The sequence below is a fragment of the Leptopilina boulardi genome, unplaced genomic scaffold (assembly GCF_019393585.1).
Source record: "Leptopilina boulardi isolate dan_hultmark-lab unplaced genomic scaffold, ZJU_Lbou_2.1 LbouV2_5, whole genome shotgun sequence".
NCBI lineage: Eukaryota > Metazoa > Arthropoda > Insecta > Hymenoptera > Figitidae > Leptopilina > Leptopilina boulardi.
This window is the reverse complement of record NW_026137994.1, coordinates 854470-873093: the sequence shown is the minus strand read 5'-3', so window position 1 is coordinate 873093 and position 18624 is coordinate 854470. Positions and strand designations below refer to the sequence as shown.

At 31.6% G+C, this 18624-nt stretch overlaps 1 long non-coding RNA gene across 3 annotated transcripts in view; it reads right to left on the bottom strand.

Annotated features, from left to right (window-relative positions):
• The window catches only part of LOC127289731 (uncharacterized), a 160623-nt gene that overhangs the window by 21383 nt on the left and 120616 nt on the right, over positions 1-18624 (bottom strand). The gene's annotated exons all lie outside the window — the stretch shown is intronic.

Here is an 18624-nt window from a genome sequence, read left to right as displayed (position 1 = left end):
TTAGTTTGAAGGTTAAACTTGTAAATATCTCAAAACACGTTGTCTCCGATTTTGACAAAATCTATGTCAAAAGAAAGCTTAAATATTCTATTTTTTATTTCCCTAAAGTTTATAATGGACATTTTCGAGAATTTCCAGAAATTAATTAAAATTCTCAGACGTTTCGGAGGTTAAAAAGGATTGAAATTTGTATGAATGGAGAACCATTTCTTTAAGAGCGGATTTTGTTTTTTAAATTTAATTTCCACTAACCTCACAGAAAATTAAAAGTCATTAAAATAAGCTGCAACGCTTATTATTTTAATCTAATTTTGCTTATTTTAATCCATTTTGATATTAAAATAAGCAAAATTGGATTAAAATAATGAGCGTTGCAGCTTATTTTAATACCTTATAATTTTCTGTGCTTACATTATTACATCACTTGACATTAGAGAAAAAAAATATTGTAAACAATAAATATATTGATCTTTAGCTATTTGCAATTAAAAATTTTTCAAATTTAAAAAAATTATTAAGATTAAAATTGAAGTTTTAAAATTTATTTATTTAAAAATTTCGTAAAAACAAATGCCGCTGTATTTGAACAGAGGTTCTCTATTCATGCAAATTTCAACCCTTTTTAACCTTTGAAACGTCTGAGAATTTTAATTAATTTCTCGAAATCCTCGAAAATGTCCATTATAAACTTTACGGAAATAAAAAATAGAATATTTAAGCTTTCTTTTGACACAGATTTTGTCAAAATCGGAGACAACGTGTTTTGAGATATTTATAAGTTTAACCTTCAAACTAAATTTTTTATGCTAATTAATAACGTTTTTTTAAAAATTTTTTTTTACAATAATAAAGTTTAGAAATTTCTTTTTCGAAACCACTCATTGCAAAAGTAATTTTACTAGGGGTATAATTTTAAAATAGAATGCCCCATTTATATGTATATATATATATATATATATAGTCTAACCTCAAAATTAATTTGTTATCTACAATTTTATGCCTAACCTAACCTCAAAATAAGTTAATAAAACAATTAAGTTTATCTAAAATTTTATTAACCTAACCTCAAAACATCTAATCTTATTAATTTTGTCTAATTAGTATTTTTTTAAAGGTATAAATAAAACGGAAATACAAACATTTTATCAATTATATTAAATTATCATAGTACAAAACACAAATAAATTTGAGAATAGCGTTCAGGTACTGGTGCTTTTAGCTTAAATTTACATTCTCTCTTAATTTGAATCAGTGAAATTTGACTGGTAAAATAGCTACAAGTTGGTTACTGAATTATTTAGTGAAATTTTCACTGAAAATCAGTCATATATCACTGATTTCCAGTGAAAATTTTACTAAATGAATCAGTCAATCTGTTTTACCCATTACCGATAATACAGATTGACTGATTCATTTAGTGAAATTTTCACTGGATATCAGTGATATATGACTGATTTTCAATGAAAATTTCACTAAATGATTCAGTAACCGACTTCTAGCTATTTCACCAGTGAAATTTCACTGATTCAAATTAAGAGAGTTGACTTTTTCAAATTTTAATTTGAATTTTAGAAGGAAAAAAGAGTGGAATGTTTAGGGATATACGACAAAAAAAAAGAGTATGTGGAAATTGCGTAGCGTGGAAAATTGAGAACCACTGGTTTATAAAGACGACGATGAGGCCTTGGTTTGCAATAATTTCCTTATTGTCGGATATTAATGTTCCGTCTTCGTCTATTGCCCATTATAGGTAACCTAATAGGCAATTTAAGAGAACACGATTTAATAAGCTGGATGCCACGGCACGGCATATTGGATCAACCGACAAAAAGCAAGCCCCCCGTCACCCTACCGCCCTTATATATATATACGCATTCTCCTTGCTTTAACCGCGTGCGTTTGATCCATGAGTAATAAATATACATAAAATATTCAACCAAGTGCGTGCTTCACTTTTCTTCCACACTTATTTCCACTCAATCATATAATAAAGAATTTCCCCATAGTACAATGTCCAATGCAAAAAAATGCAATTTTCAATATAGTAACAATTTCTATCATACGAGAATTAAAACAAAAATAATATATATATTAAAATACGATAATAATATAATTATAATAAACTGCGACGTGTACTTCAAAATGTAAAAAATATTTTGGATGATGGGGGAAAAATGAATGAATGTTTTATAAATACGCACAAAAAAAAGGTATAAAGCCTATTGGCTCCATCATATTTACGGATTATCCCGCGACTCTGCTTGAAATATTCAATCCGATAAAGCACAACTCTCGTTAGATTTGTAAGTCTAGAGTATTTTTGCGATTTATTTAGTTACGTGTGTATATATATATATATGTGTGCTCAAAAAGCTTCATACACTGTAATTCGTCGGAATTACATCAATTTTGTTATTTATATACAGGTGTTAAAAAAAATTCTAAATCATCTTTTTAAATTTTAAATAAAATAAAATTTTATTTTCTCTGTATAATTTTTTTTTTTGGAATTAATTTCTTTATTTTAATAAAAGTTATTAAAAATTATTCATAGTGGTTTAATAAATTTTACATTGAGAGGAGAGAGAGAACATTGTCTGTAAAAATATATAGAACCTGACAAGTTTCGCTCCATCAAACGTGTCTAGCAGTTATAACGTATAGCTGGTAATTTGAATCGTGACCGATACTCGAAAGAAGGATAAAGAAGAAGTGAACGAACAAGATGGGCAACAAAACGAACGAATAAAACAACATTGAACTATACTCACCAAGGTCAAGTTTAAAAATTCTTAAAAGTGAGTTCTTTTTTTTTTTTGCTATAAATATTATAAAGAATATGCAAATACTTTAACAAATACGTATTCCGATGCATTTAACTTGCATTGTACCTATTTTGAACCTACACTAATATACACAGTACAACAGTATTATTTACTAACTACAGTAATTTTTTAATAAAAAAAATTTTAATGTACTTTTGCTTTTTTTAAAAATGTCTAAATCTAATTCAATTTATTAAATATTAAATTACTGTTAAACGTGAATTAAATTTACTGCCCCAGGCAGGTGGAGGGAGAAAGGGGTAAGAGGTAATTTTAGACGGTCGAGAGAGCAAGACGAAGGGGGTTTGGTGGTTATATGTATGTGCAACATAGCTTGAGGCCAACGAATCCTAGTCCAGCTCTAGCCTATTCGCTCAGAGTCCAGGGTAACTAACTCATTAACATGAAATTAATTAGGTTCTCTAGGTCACAAAGACTCCCCCTGCTTTATATGCACCTACCAAGTGCTTTGCTTCAATAGATGTTTTGACTATATTTTCATGGGGAGAACTTTAACAGAAAGCCATATTTTGGAAACAAAGGAAAAATTATTTATTATACACTAATCATATTGCTTCTAATCTAATTATATTCGAAATAATTATTTAATTACTAAAGACCCCAGATAGCACGGAAACTTGCAGCAAGCTTGCGGCAAATTCACCGTGCAAGCTTGTCTGAGCTAGCGAAATGTCCCACCCATCAGGGCAAGCTTGCCGTAAAAACTTGCTGTAAGCTTTCCAGGAAAGGTTGCTGCAATCTTGCCATGAAAGATTTCTACAAGATTGCTGCAAGCAAACTAAGAATGATTGCGGCAAGCTTGCCGTGAAAGATTGCTGTAAGCTTGCTACGTAAGGTCACAAGGATTTTCAAATTTAAAAAAAACTAAATAAATTTTTTTTAAATTTAAAATGTATTTTTTAAAAATTGCAGCAACCTTTCCAGAAGCTTGTTGAAATTCTCCTGCAACCTTACGTAGCAAGCTTACAGCAATCTTTCACGGCAAGCTTGCCGCAATCATTCTTAGTATGCTTGCAGCAATCATGTAGAAATCTTTCATGGCAAGATTGCAGCAACCTTTCCTGGAAAGCTTACAGCAAGCTTTTACGGCAAGCTTGCCCTGATGGGTGGGACATTTCGCTAGCTCAGACAAGCTTGCTGCAAGTTTCCGTGCTATCTGGGGATAATGTTATATTGGCAGAAAATATGATAGAAAAATATTTTCTTTCACACAAATATCGGTTGTGTAGTACATTGGTTAGTATGTTCTCAATTTGTGTTCGATTTCTTCATATGCCGTCAATGATTTTTTTCCTGTTCTCTATTATAGGTTAGTTTAGAAAAAATGTCATACAAAATGTAAAAATGAATTAATAAAAGTAAATAATACTAAAAAAAAAAAATGGTTGTAAAAAATAATAATTGCGGCTTTGATGATTGTATATGTAGGGTATATATATATATAATTGTGCCAATTTTGCGGAAGGGAAATTGTTGAATGAACTTTCTCTGGGAATAAAGTAAATACAAGTGTTGAAAAGCACATTTAGAGAGAAACCATGAAGTTCGTTATATACTCTCGAGACAATTGGATATAAGAGAAGTGACGCGTATAAAGGAGAATAATTGTTAGCCGTCTCTTCGGTGGTGATGGTGGGACTGGGTCACCACATTATTGGACATATATGGTTTTCGTTGTTCCGTACCTCCAACCCCTTCTTAGTCACACAGAAACTAGAAAAGTCTCACACACACACATACAATAATTGAAAACGTTATGTTCATATTATAAAGCACTACTCGAGTTCATTAAAACTAAATTAGCGTGTACGTTAAGCTTTCGTGAAATTCTCAACGTGGATAATTACGCAAAGACGAATTCCATTCTCTATATCACAACGTCTTGGATCAAATATTATATATTATATTTCAAATTAATAATATTCTATTTAGTGTTCTCAAATTAATTACATTAATTAATTAAATTACCTTTACTGTATAGATAGAAGCTAATTGTGATTATGTATATTATATATTATTTTATGTTTCATATTTTCTAAATACACATGTATATATATATATATATATATAGAATATGATTTATTGAAAATTCAACAAACATTAGCGGGTACTTTTTTCAGCGGCAAATATGAAGTACAAAAGTGAGAAATAGTAGAAAAGTGTATCAGAATTATGGGAGGCTCATAAATTTGAAATTTTTAATGTCGCCCCCCTCTCCACCTTCCACCCTCGACATGCATAAATCTGCATTTACAGTTTCCGGTACTAAAACTCACCGCAGGTCAGAACCCGACAACGAACTGTATTAACTGCATAGACACGTATATGTATATATATATATATATATATATATATAGTTGAGACACGGACGGTAAATTACATGAAGGAACACGTGATACATACAACACGGGCCCAATAATTAGTACATGAAGATGATGAGTAGAAAAGGCGGGGCCCAATGGCAGAGAGGCGGTTCCCCTCTCTATATCGCGTCACTGACTTTAAGAGGTTATGTTTTATTACACTGAACACAGCTATATGTGTATAAATGGCACGCGAATTCGCCTTAGGACATCTACAAAAAATTTTTTTCATCTTCACACTTAACATTTTTTTTTTTTTTCTTTCTTTTTCTTTTTCGTACTGTATAGAGTTCTTTTTATTTATTTACAATTTGTTAATTTAATTTTTAAACTTGGTTTAAAAAATAAAAATTGTGAAATTTTGAAATGTATAATTTAAAAAATAGATTAAATTTTCTACAATATATTTGAAATGCCACGTATATGTGCGTTAATTTTCATGATGCTTCAGAAACTGGCATGAAGCTTATCTAGTCTCTCTTTCCCTCTTCTTAAAAGGGCTCGAGCGTTAATTAATTAATTAATTTAGTTGGAGATAGCTACAAGGGTGAGTTGGTTTCAGAGGATGAGTGTATTGGTTTCATTATTAACAATGTTAAGGCTTCATGTAGAGAGAGAGAGAGAGAGAGAGACAGAGAGAAAAGGATAGGGGTGTTCGTTAAAGGTAATCAACGTGTGTATATGCTTCCTTCTTCCTATATCCGCACATACTACCCATATATTCCTTCATAAATGAATCTACAGTTCTTCAAAAAATGCCAACTTTCTACTCTTTTCTTTCTTTTTTTTTTTTTTTTTACTAAATCCATATTCACATTCCCCATATATACAAAATCAAATTTACAATTCCGTCCAATTTATATTTCAATAAAATAAAATGTGTATATATTTCCATTAAAAAAAAAAAAAATTACGATTCAAATATATAACACGTTATTCATTGTTCGACATTTATTAAATATTTTTTTTCCTCTATTATTTCATTCTTTTTCATTTTTTTTTTCTTTTTTGCTTTTGAAATCCTGTGAATAACAGAAAAATTGGGATATATATGTTTGGTGAAAAAAAATTCCAATTAAAAGAAATTAATGAAACCATCATTAACACACACACACACGCAAGGAGGGTAAAAAAAATCATTTAGAGAAATTTAACAATCGAGTTGTCGAAGCGAGTCATTGGGTGGCAAAAAGCTTTGTTTTTGTGCTGATGCTCAATGATGCATTTAATTGTGAATATATGCAGTGACTATTTTTTTTTTTGTTTTAAATATTTTTATTACAAAAATAAATTATTGATAGGTGAATCCGATGTATTGTTAAAAAATATTTTCTTTTTTTTTTGAAAATGGCAATACCCATGTAGAAAATAATCATGGAAGACTGGGTGCGACATATTATCTATAAAGTTTTTGTAACGTTTAACAAGAAACGTACAACTATACAGATATTATCATGAATCTGTACAGTGAAACTATCTAGTTTCACTGTCTAGTTAAATTGTGACAAAACTATCTAGAAAAGTCCTAGTTTAAACAGAATTAACATAACCTTTTTGCTTGTAGTTAACTGTATAGAAATTGTATAGAAACTGTACAGAATTTCAATATTAAGAATATATTATATTATATGTTAGAATAATTAATAAATTATTATTTAAAATATATACATGAAATACATATAAAATTATAATTATTATTACTTTAGCATATATATTTAATTAATTTTATAAATTCGTAAACTATATACAACTATGTAATATAAATTATTATTATTTAATTATTTTATAGGGGAGATGTATGCAGGTTGAGACAGTTGATATTATATTAAATTTTGTATTTTTAAAATTAATTACTATTTTCTTAGGCAATGTTGATGCTCTGACCAATACTTTTTGAACGACAAATAATAACACAAATAATTCAGTAAAATATAATTTATTCATATAAACTTGTCAACAATTTTACTTTTATTTTAGTAACTCTTCTGAAAAGTGATTTATTGATATTAACTTTCTTCCAACACTGCTAACAAAAACAATCATCATAACCTAAAATATCGCTTGCGTCACGGTCAGAGTTGCCAATGACCCTACCTAAACGCTACTGCGCTTGCGTTACGACAACTCTCTTATAGGTCGAAAAAAGCGCGCTTATATAAAATGCTTAATAATAAGAAAACTTTAATAAAGCAATATAAAAATATTTTTACTATTGAAGTTTTTTTGTTAATTAGGTATATTGCTTCCAAATAAAAAAATACTAATTTCCTTAATATACTTAAGTATATAATAACAATAATAATAATAATTTTATTATATTTATATCATTATTATAATTATTTTTTAAATAAAATATTCTTCCCCTCTACACTTTTTAATAAATGAAGCTTCTCATTGGTTTTTCCATTTCTTGTTTGTCCATTACTTGCTGAGGACCAATAATAGAGATCGATTTCTCCTGTCTGCTAGATAATTCTAGATTTACGATATAGTTTCTATCTAGTTCAACTATATATTAAAACTACATAGTAACTAGCCTATCAAATCGTTACACTTTTAGATAGTTTCTGTACAGATTATCTATGTCGCGCCAGTATAGTATCAAGAAAAACTAGAGAGTATCGTTATAGTGCCATGACTATTTTCCACATGGGTAATTTAGGGGGAAATTTTTTTTATTTTTTCCATTTCCAACAAATTTACAATATTTGATATTAGATATAATTAATCATTACTGAATTATTCCAGTAACTCTCTTATGATACTCAAGTAATTTTTGGATTTTAAAAATTTTTATTTACTTGCTGCAGTTTTCTGTGCAAAAAAATTTTTCAAGTTGGAAAAAGAATGAAATGGCTTTTCCATATATGTATATATCTATATAGACAGAAAGAATTTCTATATTCCCCATAGCAATACGCAGTATACGTAAGCGAATGAAATTTCATAAAATAATTATCATTCGCAGTCGCAATTAGGGTGTACGCTTGTTGGCTCTTGAGGTTGAATAGAACGATGAGAGTGGGAATTGGAGAATCCATGGTTGGTCAGAAGGGATGAGGATGAATAAGGTAAAACTAGGAGAAAGAGAGAGAGAGAGAGAGGATTAAAAAGTGGAAGAAACGAAAATTCTGGATAGAAAGACCCGAGAGTTAATGAGAGTAATATGTGTGTATACAAATAACCGACGTTAGGTAGAAATTAGTGTTTGCAGTATTAATTCATCCTAATTAGCTGCGTCGTTCAATATACAATAACACAAGTCTACCCTTTAGTATGTATATGTACGATTCTCTCATAAATACCTGTGTAACTGGAGCATTATATTCACCATCTAGTTTATGTATATATATATATATATATTTGGTGTAATTCTGCCTTTCGTCGTGGAGTATACAAAAACAAAAAATAAATAATGACGAGCGGATTTATAAAACAAACGATGGTAAATGGATAATGAGTTATATTGGGTCGACAAAACTCGCTCCGAAAGATAATTAGCGGCATAAATTATTATATATTTTGTGATGGGTAATAATGTGGCATTAAAAGTTGAAATATATTTAAATTATTGACATGTCGACCATTATGAAAAATCAAAAATTCCCCTTATATATATATATTTTTTTTTAAATTTTGAATTAAAAATAAAGAAAAATTCATTTCGAATGTAGAATTAATTTTTACATGCTGTAATTTATTATATATATATTTTAGAATTTCACGTGTGGTTTAAATATAGTGAATAATTCACTTGAGACAAAGTCCCTTTAGAATTAAATGGTATATTCTCGAGGTTACTTCGGATGTGGTATACGTGTATGATGATGTAAATATTATCCAGGATTCTGTGATGGTTTATAATATAATCCATGGAAAATCTTTTCTCTTTTTTTAGAAATAATTATTAAATAAAAAAGAAAAAAAAAATGTTCAACCATTTTTTTATTGTGGTGCTAAATTAGCCTTTTGATTTGGTGAAAATTTTAGTCTCTTTGGCCGAGGTGAAGTGGAACCATAGAGCGGCTAAAGCAAAATTCACTTTTCCGCACGGCAGACCACGTAATCGTACGTTACATTATCAAACGGGAGCTTCTAGAAACAGGCTGTATATACATGGGTGCTGAGTGGACGCCAGCCTCATTGAGTTTGCATTATTAATTAGCATGCTAATTGCAGACTCTCCAACCGGGCTCTTTCCCCCATCCCTCCCCCACCGACAACGAACACATGATTCACTGCCAATATAAGTTTTTAAATTCCATTTTTTAAAACGTAATCCTTACAAATTAATAAATAGTTATATAGAATTGAAATCTAAGTTTTTATTTATTTTCTTTTTTAGCGTGGTATAATTTTTTCTATTTAGTTACGGTGTGAACTATATCATTAGTTATTACTACTGACCCAACCCTGTTAATCTTTGCATTAAGATACCAAACTCTGTTTAGACTTTATTGATAGTGACTCAATAGTCTGTTAACTCCACTGTACTTTAAAAGTGATCCAACCCTGTTTGTTGCATGCTGCACTACCGTATAACGTGCTTATTGTATCCTAATAATAGTGACTTAACCCTGTCACCTGTTGCATTGTGCACCAAAAGTGATCCAACCCTGCAAACTGTTGCATTAAGCTATACCTACCGTACCAACTATGGACAGAGTGAGGTAGTTCGAGACAGGGTTGGGTTACTATCGATTTAGGACAGGGATCAGTCGTCATTCCACTTAGCATGAGCAGACCACAGCAGATCAATGTAACAATAGACAGGGTTCAGTGAGTTTTAATTCTATTACTAAAAATCTTAATTTCACAATAGCATGATTTCACAATTATTTTTTAACAAAATGAAAAATAATCCTACAAAAGCAGTCAACATTTTTTTAAATCCAAATAAAAACCAAAAACAAAATATTTACTTCAAAAAAAATCTATTATACCCGCTGTATTTATTGTCGAGAATATGATTCGCTCGTCTCCAATTGCTGCAATTTCAATTCCCCAATTAGAGATTCGGATTTTTTTGGGAGAGAAAAAACTTTTTTTCATTCATTTTCTCTTCGATGCCAAAACAATGAATAGTGACGGTTACATGTTGGAATATATATTCACACAACCATAACTCACTTTTTGAAGAGAGAGAGAGGGATCGCGGGACGCGAGTCAACTCTCTTTGTGTCCTGAAACCTTGCACGACCGTTAACGAGTGCAGCGAAATGTCTATTGCGATACAAATACGCAGAATAGTATTTTTTCTTTTCTCTCTTTTTTTTTTTTTATTTTTTTTTTTGTACTGACGGTGGTAAAAGTTGAGGCACGCGTGTGAACGCGTATCGATATGACGTTATCCAATTAAAAAGCTGCCTTTGTGCAACTCGACCTGTCGCAGCCAACCAACCAAACTCCCCTTTCCTCTCTCAACCTTCCGTGTTACCCCTTACCTTCTACACACCCACCATAAAGTACCCCCCTTCACACCCATTGCCGATCGAAATCAACCCTCCTCCTCCTCCCTTGCGTGCAAAAGGCTGCTTCCAATTAGTAGTGCGCGACTTCTGCTGAATTGTAGAGCTTAAACGTAAGCTCTGTGTCGTGTTTAAATTACACTTTTAAGATATCCATATGCATCTGATCAACTTTTTATCCATTATTATTTGCCTTATTTTTAAAGCATAGGCAAACCATTGTTGGGCGTTTGGCACTCTAGTAATTTCTTATTACTGTAGTAACTTTTTTGTTATTTCAGCAACTTTTGAGTTACTCTAGTAACTTTTTGTCATTCTAGTAATTTTTTGATCCTAGAGTTGGTTTGAGTAATTCTAGTAACTTTTTGTTACTCTAAGGGCCAGTTTCACCAACTCCGGTTAAAAGTTAATCATCGATTAAAGCCAATTTAACCGCTCATGATTGGTCGGTTAGGGATTTAATCGCTGATTTACTTTTAACCTGAATTGGTGAAATTGGCCCTAAAGCTACTATTGTTTATTACAATTAGTGATGAATTCTAGTTTTCGAAAATGAAGAAAAGCTTAGAAATTAAAAACTTTCCGATAATTAATTCACGAATCCTGGGGATTTCTCGGGCTGATGTAAATAATTCTAAACATTATTAGGAAATCTCGACAAGGGTTTATTAGTTAATGCCTTTGCAACGAGGAGGACAATACCTCTATGCTGTCTTGAAGCAGAAAAGAGAGAGAGAGAGAGAGAGAGAGAATTCTGTATTACATATGAAATTGAATTGTTAGAGGGGGTAAGAAGATGTATAGGGATGGTGCACAAGTAGGGGAAGTGGATAAGGGCGATGCTGTTTGTCTTCCATTACACAAGGCAAAGCAGATCATTGTCTGGCGCCTAACCAACCAAAATTCACTATCCGCTCTATATTACCCAACTCGAGTCGAAGCTATTGTAGTTTCTTGTCTCAAATTCCTATAGTGCCACCGCGAGAGGCGAGGCGCCCACTCCTCAATTCTCAAGATCGCATATTAATTTAGATTAGTCATCAAAGTAACTAATTTCCATTCCCCTCAGGCGCTCACTAATTGTTCCAGAGGATAATTTCTGTTAAATTCATTATTGCTGAGAAACTTTATTTAAAAAGATTTACAAAAAATATTATTTTCCTCTTTGCCCATTAATATTGTAAACTGACCTTTAAAAATATTGCCTAACCTGTTGCGAGTAACTACCGAACCCTGTTTTGTGGTAGCACGAGTAGGGTGAGGTAATTCATAACGAAAACAGGGTTGGATCGCATGTAGTACAACGTCCAAAATGTAACAATCGCACCAAAGTTTCACAAAGTGGATACTCAACAATAATACAATAAATTTTTCGAGTAAAAAATATTAAAAACTCTATATTTTTTTACTGTTTACTATTCGCTTTTTGTTTTTCATCAAACAACATTGATAATTTAGTAACTGTCATTATAAAATTAGTTACAAATATATCCATATGGTTGGGTCGCTATCAACGCAATTAAAACAAAAGAAAATATATCTTAATGTCACGTATAGCAGGTTGGTCAATGTAATTTAGATAATTAAGTGTCTGCTTTGGCAATTTTATAACCTAATTGGCGAATTCAGCAGCTGACTCGACTTTTTTTTTGAATCTGTTATCTTAAGAAGCGCCTCAACAGCAGAACAAGCAACAGCTGTTGAAAGGGTAAAAAAAAATTAAATATAGGGAAGGTGTTAAAGACGTTATAAGGAACGTGTTTATAGTAATTTTTTGGGGGGTTCAGTAAATGCGGGACAATTACGATTCACATATATATACTTATATATATATACACGAAATCATATAAGAGACGATAAAGTACGAGATATGTACACAAAGGAAATGGGATCGACGATAGTAAAAAAAAAACTAGAGGGGGTATGTTGCAAAATAATTAACGACGACACATAATTATCGCACTACTTGGGCCCCACGAGTTGTGTGTAACGAATGGCTTCATCGACTGGCATGACTGAGCAAGAATATACACACTTCTTTCTTGCATACGTGACACGGTGCTTCGTCTTTCTTTTTTTTCCTTGACAAACGTTTCTTAAGTGGCTACAAACTTCCTTCAGATAACGATTTAATTACATGATAAGAGGCATAAATAATTTTCAACATTCACGTTTTTTTCTCAGTTCCTCCAAACTCTAGATTGGCCGCAGCAACATAGTAATTTAAATTTCTCATATAGCCAAAAAAAAAAAAAAAATTTCTATTTTGTTTTATTTACAAAAAAGAGTGACTTAAATTTTGGGCAAAAAAATATTCTGGAGCGTCAAAATCTTTTTCTTTTGTTCTATATATAATTACTTAGACTCTGACCTTATAAAAGTAAAACGGGGCAAAATTTTGTGGTAAGTTACATAATTGCAATAGTCGACCAATTTCTCCGATTGGCTTCGTTGAAAAAAGTGCGCACCATCTCTCTCTCTCTCTCTTTCTCACTCACTCTCACTGAAAAACTGGTTGAGGGAACGACGACGAGGGGGGAGGGACCATTACGTTAATTGCGAAAGCGAGCTCTCAATCAGAAGTGTAGTCGGTTTTCAATCGATACTGCAGGATGTCGCGTGTATACTTTGTTGGTTTAAAAGCATTCCGATATTAAAAAACTTTTTGGCAGCAGGCCTTCCTTTGACGGTTTTAGATGGGACTCATATATATATATATATATAAAGAGAGAGAGAGAAAGAGAGAGAGGGGAAAAAAGCAGGTGGATAATATTTTTTTCAGGGGAAACTTACATAAATGTGTTTGTTTAAATGCCTTTTGAAAAAGAAACGACTTTTCATTTTTTACTTATTAGAAAAGTTTCCTTTCATTTCCTAATAATATTTTCGAAAACTTATTTTTTGTGACAATAAGAGTTTTTAAAAAAAATTAGGGAAACCGAAAAATTTTGTTTGTTATAAAGGTGGGGGATATTTTTTAAAATGTAAAATTAAAAAAATAAGTCAAAGAATTGTGAATTGAAATTGAGAAAAAGCGTTGCAAAGATATATTTTATAAATGTAAAAGTGAATTTTTCTGAATAGTACTTTTTAATTTTTTTTTTTTCTCTCTTTACTTGCCACCTTTTCGCACATATACAGAGAGAATATAGAATTTCCAAATAGACCAAGGTTGGGCCAAGATTTGAATTTCAAATTTCTTAAGTACAGTGCAAGGCTTCTTCATCTCTTTTCACCTGCACTACTCGCCAATCGCTCCCTTTTCACTTCTCTCCTTCATCTTCCCTATACCTATATACTATCGCAATGCGCTCTCTTTCTCACTTATATGCCATGCTGGTTGCCTGTCGGGCTCGTGGTGTAACTTTCGTGATTACTCCGTTATTACAGGCAATTACAGCTCACCTCACTGCCATGTAACACGCGATAGTCGATTTCAGTGAAGCCGCATTTTTCTCCCAAACAAGCTTTTATAGTCTCAAGTAAAAGAGCTTTCAATATATTCGTGCTGCCCGCCTTGTGGAATTCTCTATATCTTCTCGAAACCATCATTTTTTTCAACTGTTGCTCATTTTCTCGGAAGAAGAAAGAGAAAAAGAGTGAGAATGCAAAAAATGTTTTTGTATAAAAATCGTTATATACATCACATAAATTTTTGAATATGCTGAAGAACATTTTTTTATAATCGGGAAAATTTATTATTAATTAGTTTAATTTTAGTGTGAACTATGCTTTAATGTAATGTGACCTATATATGCTTAAGTGCAGTGATAGAATAGACAGAACTATTCAAATGTTTCGTCTTCTTAAATAAGTTATTTTAGTCTCTAATATCAGATGTGCAACATTTGGGACGTTCTACTATATAATTGCAAGATTAAATGCAGTGTGTACTAAGCTTAAGAGTACTGTAATTATAAATACTAAACATACAGGGTTTGGCAGTTCATAGCAACTTAATCACACGGAGAAAAAGAAAAAGTAATTTTTACTACTTTCAGAGTAAAACTGGACCAACTCGAAGTTTCTGCGCATCTCTGGCAATTTTTACTCCAAAAATAGTAAAATTTATTATTTCTGTAGTAAATTTTACTGTTTCCATAGTAAGTTTTACTATTTCTAGAGTAAATTTTACTATTTTTGGAGTAAAAATTGCCAGAGATGCGCAGAAACTTCGAGTTGGTCCAGTTTTACTCTGAAAGTAGTAAAAGTTACTTTATAAAAGAAATCTTTTTTCTCCGTGCAGGGTTGAGCTACTAGTAAAAATAGACAGCCATCTATCGGTAAATAACGAAAGCAATGATATTACAGGGTTGGGTCACTATCAACCGTAAAACTATCACAAAATTTGTTTAAATTTGAAATATAAAAAAAAAAACTTTAACCTATCTCGACCAATTAAAAAGATAATATTTTTTTAAAAGAACAGTGAGAAAATTAATGAAAGAGAATAACTGAATAATTTTGCAAGCACGCTCGGGTAGATTGTGCGTCTTTACTTGTGAAATTGTCCAAATGAGTAAACATTGGGAGTATAATTCTTGCTTTGATTGGGCGCTTAACCTGAAAATATATTCGCAGACTAGACGATATCTGCGGGGTTAAAGTGCCGTCGAGGTCAAATCTAGCGTGAGATGCAGAGAGGGAGAGAGAGAGAGAGAGAGAGAGAGAGAGAGAGAGAAGGATAGGAGGAAAGAGAGCTTCAAAGCGAGGTCTGCTGGAAGTAAAGCCCGCCTTAATTACCGGGTCGGTCGTCTAATTAGAAACAGTCCACGAGTAACGCTTGTAGCTGGCACCGACTGGCAGCCTGTTTGTTCAATTTTCGGGGATTTACCCAACGCGATTTCTAACGTATCGTGCCATTTTGTTTTTTTATTTTTTCCTCCCAAAAAAACAAAGCACCATCCATTCCATTATTGATGAAAAAAAACATCAAAATATAATTACTTTTACAAAAAATCAATTTTTCAAATATTCAGTTTTTTTTTGGAAAAAAAAAAAATAATACAATAAAAGTTAGGAATACAAAAATGACTTGATATAAAACTGTCCATTTACAATATCAAGAGAAAATGGATAGTTCATGTTGAAGAGGTTGTTAAGGGGGTGACAAAAGAGGAGTGGGCGAGTGGGTGAGCTCTTAGACGCGACCGCGTCCAAAACTTGGCCATTACGTCTTGGGTTGGCAGAGGATCTCACAGGGAGCAAACTTACTATTCTACAGTAGATATTCCCGTATATCGTTCATATGTTTTGAATTCAAAATAAAAGAAAAACAAATTTAAAAATAACTATGCCAAACTTTCAAATTTTGTAAATTCATTAATACACGAAATATTTTTTCTTTTTTTAATTATACATATTTTGTCAATGAATTTCATTTGTTTTTCTTTGAAACATTTACAAAAAATAAAAGAACAAAATTTATTTTTAATAAATGCCGCTAATTTTTGAAAATTAATTAAATAAATACGAGTTTTACTTGAATATGAAGGATGAATATATACAGAGAGAGAATGTGGTTGAGCACCTCTTCGGGATCGAGTAAGTGGACCCCAGTGTCACCCCCTAATTGCTAACCAAGAGCCACCACAATCCCCCCCCCCATTCTCTCTCTCTCCCACAAACCCAAACCACTGAGTTACAAGTTCACTATATGCGTTATTTCTTGAATGAAAATTAATAGTTTTTAATAATCAAATTCCATGAATATTTATTTTCATATTGTAACTCTAATATTGTAAATTGACCATAAATTTAATTTCCTTCTTTTCTAATATACACACAGACAAAAAAAGCAATAGAATTTTATAAATTTGACCTAATCCTAAAATTGAGCATTTTCATTTTCCTGGTTATTTGAAATAAACACGTTTGTTGGGGAATTGTTTTTACTAGAAAGATTGGCTTAAGGGTGAGGGAGGTAGAGGGAGGTTGACACAAAGAGGGCAATTATTATTTTGAGTGGTTGGCGACGGGACTCTGGTAATATTTTATTTAAGACACAATCGCCTAATAGCTCGCTTCAAGAGGGTGGATATATCCATGTGGATAGTCACATGAGTGTAATGCAAAAGGAACGGAGAGAGAAAGAAGAGTAGTGGGGATAGAAGGAATGAGGGAATCGTGCGAGGTAAACTTAAGAGGGTAAAGGGGTGAAAGAGAGTGCACCCGGGTATAGCTTTACATTAGTAAATTACTCACGTGAGTGGGTCTCTACAAGCACTTCTTCATTCAAGTAAAATGCATATGTGCAAATCAACTTTGAATCAATATACAATCAGTTGTTTTTTTTAAAAAAATTGCGGGTTGTATAAAAACATTTCTCCGTTTTTAGGAACTTAATTTAAGTTTATTTTAATAGAAATGAGTATTAAATAAGTTAAATTTTAGTAATTGCAGATTGGGCTTAATTACGACCTGTGTACTAAGCTTAAATGTAGTGAAATCTATGTAAAAGTTATGCTCACACTTCACTTAAGCCTAGTACGCACTTTATATTTAAGCTTAGTACGCACTATATGCTTATGCCTAGTACACACTACATATAAGCTTTGCAGACACTATACACTTTAGTGTAGTTGAAGAAATAATAATAAAAAAGTAATAACAATAATATATAATAATAATAAACGCATCGTTTACGCGTTTACATCAGGATGCACTTTTAATGAAAGAGTAATAGCATCAAATTTTCTACATTGCATTGGACTTTCATCCGTTTCTTGGCGAAATTCCAATCCTTTCTGAGAAATCCCACCAATGTCACTGTCATATCCGCAATATACATACACTCTACCACCTTATTGTTGTTTGCCTTTCATAATTGTGCGCCTAATTAGCCGTCAGATAATTAAAACAACATAATTAATTATGCCAAGTGAGAGATAGAGAAAGATCGTTCAAGAGAGGGAAAGAGAGAGAGAGAGAGAGAGAAATCTAAGAAGGAATGCTCTCACTGCTCGCAAAGAGATGGAAGTTAGAAGAGCACATTCAAAGTGACTTATGATTCCACTTCGTCTTATCATAATTACCAAGTAGCTCCCACTACTAGTACTAAATATCTTCGTCTTTTTATCTAAATTATAGTTTCCATTTTAATTATTTCACGGTCACTGCACTTAGAATGTTTCCTAATGTATATTGATTAAGTTTTTCAACAAGAGAAAATTAAAACGTTCCTCATAATGTAGATAAATAATTAACAAAAAAAAAAAAAATGCCTTTATTCCAGTACAAATTTTAAAATTATTCTTATTGTAAAAAAAGAATTGTGGATTTCTTTTTTGAAAATTAATTTTACACAAAAAAAAATTGATTATTATTGGACGCGTGAAAGATCTCGAGGTGAAAATCTTAGCTTGGCATTTAATAAGTAGTGAGCTTGCTGCTTCCATAGTATCGTGTAAAAGGAAGCAACAAGCTGCGAGCAAGTCGTTTCCTCGTTAACTTTAATCCGCAGTTAATTTAACTTAACGTCGCCTATAATACCGTGATGTACTGTTGTGAACCAACCATCCTACATACTTACCTACATTGGGTTGCACATGTGTCCCAACACTGTCAACGCGAAAAACCTCTATCCAATAAAATGTATATATATATACATATACTTATGTTTTTGTATCGCGTAAATATCGAATTTTACATTAATAATAATTTTAAATGTCAAATATTAACGCACATAACTTTAATTATTGTTGCCATCGTTAAAAATTATTGACAAATATGAAAATTTTTATTAAACAATAAAAAAGATGTGAAAAAATGCAAGTCAATAAAAAAAGAGTATTGTGGTTTTTTTTTTAAAGGAATAAAAATTTAACATCAGATGGTGTTTTAAAAAAGATAATAGAAAATGCAGTTTTCTGTTACCAATATATATCGACAGTGATTTATTCTGGACTAAAAACTCCCTCGTAAATCTATAACAATAATTTTAAATAA